The following is an 8,091-nucleotide window of genomic DNA, read 5'->3' on the forward strand; positions in this document are numbered from 1 at the left end:
CCCCATAAAGTAGAGACAGACCCCAAACTACTGAGCCTATCGAAGATCGAAAACCAGTAGGGCAAAGTCCAAAGAACAAACAAGCGGTGAACCCGATGAAGGAACATCTGTGACAGAAGCAAAACACATTTGGCAAAGAATGTCCAACTGGAGGGAAGACTAAGGACCATCCGCGATATCTAGCTTTGCCGATTTAACCAAAGTGGAGGGAGGCAAACCACCATGCTTCTGCCGAAAGAAGACACGTGCAAGAGGAGCATACGTAGAAGGGGGAGCTGAAGCAAAGAAAGCAAAAGAGACATCTGTCGGAGGAGCAGGAAGAGGGGAGGAAGAGACAACAAGAAGAGACTGTATAGAACCCGGCATGAGAGGAGCAAAAAGCCGTATGGAGGGGGGGCCTGTACGAACGATCGTACATCCTGTACGAATGATCGTACAGTAGGTACGGCCTACATAGGGGCAAAGGAAGGGACAGAAGCAAACAAGAATTCTGAGGGGATAGGAAAGAATGGTATGGATGGAGACGACCTGTGTAGAGGCTGCTACATAGAAGGTATGGGTAGCAGCGGGCCTGGTACAGATGCAAATGGAGGGTGTACGACAGTTGAGAGAGGGGGTAGGAATGCAGGCAGAGCAGCAACAATAGGCTACGGGCAAGGTGCAGAGATGGGTGAGGGAGAGGTTGAGGTTGAGTTTGCCATCGCTCACCTCTCTCTCTCTCTCACACACACACACACAAACACACACACATACACCATGTTTCCTTCATGTCGATGTGTGAGGCTACTGTGGTAGTAGGAAACCTTTGATGGAATGTTGGCGACTGTTAACAAGTGTAGTCTGCTGTGGTCTCTTGGCTATGCATCTACAGAAAGCCAAAAGAACATATAAGACCAAAAAACAAGATTGACAATAAACCTCCCATGAGTGGAACTAGAGCTCTTTCTCATACCTCTAATAAGGTACTAATGAATCTTGGAAGTCAAGAAAAGAAAATCCATGAGTGAAGAGTTGTTCTTGCCATATCATGTGTCATGTGAAGTAGCCTAAGCTCCTCGTGGGCACAATGGAAGTCATGATATTAAACCTCCCATGAGTGGAACTAGGGCACTTTCTCACACCTCTAATAAGGTACCAATGAATCTAGGAAGACAAGAAAAGATACTCCATGTGTGGGGAGTTGTTCTTGCCGTATCATGTGTTATGTCAAGTAGCCTAAGCTCAATGTGGGCACAATGGAAGTCAACTTAGAAGTCCTGGTGTCTCCGGAAAATATCAGAGATCTATCACTGGCATCATGGACTCCTTACTAAACGGTGGTGCTCCTTACATACAAATGGCCATTTTTTGCTATAATACTTCCTCCATCTGAAGATGGCAAGAGAATATTAGATATTGGAGTTAAACAATTTTCTTGCCTTGTATTGGTGCTCCATTCAGCACCACTAGCCTTTTGCCTTGAAGTCATAATGCAATACATATAATCTTATGGATGGTGGATGATAATGAGTTGTCACGCTTGCAAGAAGGTCTTGTTCTAGTAGAGACCTCATTATGTTATTGTAATTGAAAACATAATCACACATTGGAAAGTGGATCTTCTGACCTCGATTTTTTAGTAAATGCATGGGATATTGATAACTCATGGGATAATGAGTTGCGTGAATTGTTAAAGAACTTGAGCTGAATGTTACATGTTTGTGTATATGTAGGCTGACTCCCTTGTAATAGGTTGCTAAGGGACTGGATTAAAAAACCAATAGAATGGTCACTTTTTATGTGTCTGCTCCCACATACTTACATGAGCACATTGACAAACTATATATGCAATGTCTTACTAAGTTCACATTGAAAGAGTGGGTTGAGGCCATTGTTGGAATATGAAGCCAGAGTGTTCCAGGTGGTCTAGGTGTGGTTATATAGTCTAGTGAGTCCTAGACATGCCACATGTCATATTGGGAGATATCCCATAGACATTGTGACTTTCTAGAGTCTAGTGGCACACTATATAGTGTTGTACTTGTCTATTGTCTACTACATTAGTCAACATCAAGCTATCTACATGTGAGTATTTTATTTATCATTGCCTAGCACTTGTTCTTTCATTTTCTTTCCATTTTACCTTTCCATTATGCTTTCCATATTTTCATTCTGTTCCTAGTTGGTTGGTTGCCAAAATCTTTGAGGGGAAACGGATGTGAGACCTATATCTCAGGCACTTGCTACCATTGCACTTGTTGCCATGGGTATTGGTTACTGTTGTTGCCCTGGATCATCTACCACTGTTGCCATAGTGCCTCCTACCTAGGATCAAATTCAATGAGATGGGAGAGATGCATAGGCATATGCTTTTTTTTTTCCCTTCGAAAAAGAATTCTATCAAGTATGAAAAATACCCATGTGAGAAAGCTCACGACGAAAATACATCATGCTGTACATGAGCTAACCCCCCTAAACTAGGGAATAGAAAGCTCAAAATGAGCTGGAAAGAAACCAAGGTAGAGGCTGAGAGTGCCACCTCAACCCTACTATAGTCTGTAAGCAAAAGGGGGAACCCCTCCATTCCCTAAGGAATATAACCCTCTTGGTTGAGGCTACCCAGGAAGAATCTTGCATGCTCACCCAATAGGCCATTAGTGTGTGAACGGGGTCATGCCCAAATATTGGCCAGGGTGTGCGAGGGATAGACCTGAGATCCATCTAAAGCCTTCGTGCATCTGGCCCTTCAAATCTGCCAAGCAGTGATACTAGCCAGTATCTCCCAAGCGGTATCCCCATCAGCATGTACTAGTCTATAGTGGGAGATAGGCACATCCTCTAGAGAGCAAGTTTCGACTAGGTGACGTTGAATCAAAATGGCCCAAGAAGCATCCTGTCACTCAAAGAAGATCTGAGGCCTTGACAAGGAGAGCAAGCCACTGATCCCCACGTCATGAAGAAATGAGAAGGAGCAAAAATACTGAGGACCTTGGCAATTCCCATCCAAATTGCTCTTGCATGCTTGTAGGCCCATAGACAATGATGAATCAACTCAATACTAGCAAACGAGCACCTAGGACAAGTGGGGTGTGTTACAAATCTAGACCTCCACCTATTCAATGCAATCCCTCCATGAATAGAAAGCCAAAAAAATAGAGTGACCTTTTTATTTCTTCAGGATCTCCAAAGCCTCTGCCAGAAGACCCTCTGCAAATCAATGGAAACTTGATAACTCTCCCAATGAGGGGCCCTGGAAGGTCTCCAACCTCTACAATTGATTTGAAACTTCCTGGCGTCACTGACCATGTAACCAAAAAAAGGAAGTCTCTTCTCTTGGTTCCCTACAACAATCCATTCCCACTCCTCCAAAGAGCCACAACCTCTAATAACCCGAAAGAGAAAGATGAGGGTTTGGATCAATATGCCATGCAAAGTTTTTGCCCTGATCCAAAAAGCCTATGATCCTGACAGGCTGAAAAGGCATGCCCAAAAGAATATCTTTTGAAGAAATAATCAGCTTTCCATCTGCTTGTGCATCCAAAACCAAGGCATCCTCGTGTGCTCCCAAAAAGGCTATAAGTTGGAGAGGAATGCATGTCCTCGAGAAGGCCCCCATCCACACGGAATAATCAACGGGCCTGTCATCTGTATCCACCCAATCAAGGGGAAGGGTTGCATCAATCTGAAGTATCCTCCCTGCACATCCTCTGAGGTGACTAACGGTTTGCTATTGATGAACTTTTGGAAGCCTCTTAAAGGCTTTCCAAGAACCTACGGAGGTGACAGTGCCTCTCTCCCAACTAGACCACTGCATATAGTGAGACATACCAAGCTGCCTACCATGTTTAGTATACTGTCATTCCACATAATCGGCTGCTTGTCAATCTCTTTGACAGAGGAGGGAGGAACTCTCTGAAGAGTACTTCTAAAGTTGGCCCAAGCCTTCAGAATCGTAACCATAAGCGGAGAGGAAGGAGACCTGAGATGGTGGGCTGAGGTGAAGATCCATTTGGTGCTGTCCATCCAATCGTCCCATGAGGAGGGGCTGCAAGCTTGAATACCATGAATGAAGGGATTTTTCCAAGGCTCATTCCCAGGCATAAGTCCTCTAACCACAAACTTGCAAAGCAAGGCCCTATACTGCAAGTTTGGATCTATGATGTTTAGATCCCCCTCCTGTGTGGGAAGGATCAAAGTGTCCCAAGCTACTCTGGCAATAGTGTCGGTAGTGACATCTAGCCCGCTCCATAAAAAATTTCTGATAGGCCTTATGAGTTGAGTGATACAATCTCTGAAACTGCACCAACATGAGCACACATACCATGCTATGGCCAGCAAAACTTGGTTCACAACCACCACTCTGAATGTAAGGTCCAGTCTAGCTGAACTCCAAAAAAGGAGTTTCCTCCTTATGATCTCCAACACAGGAGCAAACTGTTGCAAAGAAGAGATACCCAAACTAACTTGGCTTCCTAGGTATCTGACTGACACACCCCTTTGAATCAATGTGCAATCCAAATCAGCCCCCCAATCTAGAGTGTTATCATCACTGATCCTAAAGCCATTGGACTTGTTCCAATGGATGTGATCACCCAATTAATACAAAACAAATCCACAGCTGTCCTTAAGGAAGTGAGAGTCTAAAGAGAGGCCGCCAAGAAGATAGTAGTGTCATCTGCTAACTCGTAATCCATGAGGTCCTCTTCTCGTTTGAGCAGAAGTCTGAGCCCAAGAATGTTAGCTTGAGACCTAAGAAAAATGCTCAAAGCCTCAGCCCACAAAGAGGAAAAGAAAAGGGGCAAAAGGGCACCCCTGACAGATTGATGTGGAAATTCAAAACTTGTCTCCCCTAACCCCTCCTATGAGCACTTGGCTGTGGGCTGACTTGTACAAGGCTAAGATCCCTCTAATCCATGCATCTGAAAAATTAAAGTGATGAAGGGTGCCCTCCAAGAAGTCCCAATCTACCCTGTCATAGGCTTTTTCAAAGTCCAAGAGTAGAATTGCAAGCTTTTGATTGCTCTTCATGGCCCACTTAGAAGCTTCCCAGAAGGAGAATATATTATAAAAATTCCCAGAAGGAGAATATATTATTGATTTAGAGGAGTGCCTTGATGTAACACTTTAGCGGCCATAGAAGTTGGGGATCCATGGTATGGTGGTATCTATAGGTTTCTGACCGCTTTCTCCTTTCCTCCAAAAAGTACTAGCCATGAGAGAAAGAAAATCTGTAGAGATAGTAGGCGCTACACTCTCTTTGATGGGGTGTTATACCTTCAAGGCCTGGATGGGGTACTAAGACAAGCCATTGATGCAAATGAAGTACCTAAGGTATTGAAGCATTATCATGATGGATTTTTTGGAGGCCACTATGCTGGTGACTATACAGCTAAGAAGATTTTACATGCTGGGTACTATTGGCCGACCTTGTTCAAGGATGTCACTATGTATTGCAAAACTTATGAACCATGCCAATTCTTTGGTAGGTAGGATTTGCGTCCAGTGATGTCCATCCATCTGTTTCAAAAGTGGGGAATAGATTTTGTTGGGCCCCTACCCATGACTACCCACAAAAAGAAGTATCTTTTGGTAGCCACTTAGTATGTCACTAAGTGGGATGAAGCTATCACCCTCCCCGCTGCAAATGGTAAGGCAGTTTCAAATTTCATATTTGAACGTATCTGCACAAGGTTTGGGACACCCATGGAAATAGTATCTGACCATGGGAGTCCATTCTTAAATAAAGTGGTGGAGTTGCTCATGGATCGCATAGGTATTGATCATCGCACTTCTAGAATCTATTATCCAACATCCATGGGACAAACGGAGCGGACCAATGGCCTCCTTTGTAAATCCATGGGAAAAATGGCCACAGGGAATATGAGCCAGTGGGATTAGAAGGTCAGTGAAGCTGTGTGGGCTTACAGCATCACTCTTAAAACGTCTATAGGTCACACTCCTTTTGAGTTGGCGTACGGTACTAAGGCAGTTTTACCCCTAGAGATAGAGATTCCGGCCTTGAGATTGGCACAAGAACAGAGGATGACAGAAGATGAACATGTAGAGGCCAAGTTGGTACAACTTGAGAAGTTAGATGAAACCCGACGCCTTGCACTACATCAAACAGAGATCCAAAAGAATCGACAAAAGGCCCGCTTGGATGCTCAAATTCGCATGGGATGGGAAAGACACTTTGCTGAGGGGGATGTTGTGCTATGCTTTGATAACAGATTGGACCACCAAATGGATAAGAAGTTCCTGCCATTGTGGACTGGTCCATACAAAGTCATCAAGGAATGTAGCAATGGGTCTATACAAGTTCACGAGCTGCATGAGCCATATGGCAAGAAGGTGATCAACAAGCATTATCTCAAGCCCTTCTTTGTACGTGATGGTCACAGGCATGGAAGTGCTGTGCATTCCCTGCCTAGGGGGGGAACTGTTATGGATAAATTTGACCAAAGTAAAAGGCATAACTATGTGTGTGTGCTTGTACGTGTGGCAATAGTATAATAAAATATGGTGTGTATAAGGCCTAGGGTTGAGGTGGCAGGGCATGACCATGTGCCACCCTTCCATGTAAGAGGACCCATAAGGTGTGTTGTACATAATCCATGGTAGTAATAATATAAAATGATAAGGTGGCATGGGTCCTCCATGCACCACCCCTCCACCTAGGCAGTACCATGCCTGCATTTAGTGATATGGCCCAAGGACCATGGGAGAAGTAATATAAAATAGGTGGAGATGGATATTATGTTGGATTATTCCCTCCACGTAGGATAGGCCCATGTGGGGGGGGTGTAGAAAGTCCAAGAATGCAAGTTAAATAATGGGAAAGTAGGATGAGGTGGCAAGATTCCTTGTGCCAACCCTCCACTTGTCCTCCTAGATGTTTGAACGTATTATAAAATTGGGAAGAGGCCAAGGGAGTATCTTAGACTTGGGATATGGGGGTTGATGTATGTGGAAAAATGAGGCAAAGGGTTGTCGCACACAATTGAGAGTGCGTAACCACCTAGCCCACATGGGACACTCTTCCACACACACCATGCATGTGGGAGGATGCATTTATTGGGAGAGACCCCCTCTCTTGGCTATAAAAGGAGGGGGCTATTCCTTGATGGAACACGCTCATTCTTCCTTACACACCATGCATGTGGGAGGATGCATTTATTGGGAGAGACCCCCTCTCTCGGCTATAAAAGGAGGGGACTATTCCTCGATGGAACACACTCATTCTTGTAAAGCCACCTAGCTAGTACTTTGATTCCCCCCCCCCCATCCTTCCTTTTAAATAAAGCATGACTCTCTTCCCTTGATGTCTCCATCTCTACATTCCACCTCCCATCATGTACATGCTCCTCTTCCCCCTCTCCCTTCCCCCTTGTGGCATAGTCCCTCTCTTCATTCCCATCCCTCTTAATCCTTTTTTTCCCCACCTATGTTAATGCTTCTTCCCTCATGTTCCCTTTTCCTCTATGGACCTCGAGCGTCGCCATGCATTGTGTCTAGCATCATGCCTCAAATTCTTTTCTAGTTAATAGTAAGCGGCTGGATGGTGTTAAAGATGGAAGAAGCGGACATCATGGATGCCTACTTGAGCAAGATAAATGACTACAAAGAGCAGCTCATTAATATTGATGAGATGGTGCCAGATCCTCAAGTTGTGTCTATGATGCTTAGTGGACATCTTGATTCTTATTAGGGCTTTGCTACTACATCGAGGTTGGTGGCCATGAACCACTATACTTTTGATCAGCTTGTCACATTGTTTTGCAGGAGGAGAAGAGCCGTGCAAACCTGATTGCCTTCATAAATGCAAATCAAGCCCTTGCCATTGACTAAGGTAAATGCAAGGGGCGCAAGAATTTCAGCAAGCCTAAGAATAATTTTGGTACCTCATCTTTTTCTAGCCAGGGCGATGACAAGAAGAAATGAAATTACTGCACATACATGATATTCTAGAATGCAAAAATTGCATTGCTTTAGAGAACAAGAAAAAGAAGTCATGACTTGCAATTTCAGATGCTCCTACTATATATGAACACAGCCATGAGGCTTCAAATATTGCTCTTGATGATTGGGCATTTCTGTTAGTGCCTCTACAAT

Source organism: Dipteris shenzhenensis, chromosome 21 (assembly GCF_047967505.1).
Source record: "Dipteris shenzhenensis isolate YYH24624 ecotype China chromosome 21, Dip_SZ_1.0, whole genome shotgun sequence".
Lineage (NCBI taxonomy): Eukaryota > Viridiplantae > Streptophyta > Polypodiopsida > Gleicheniales > Dipteridaceae > Dipteris > Dipteris shenzhenensis.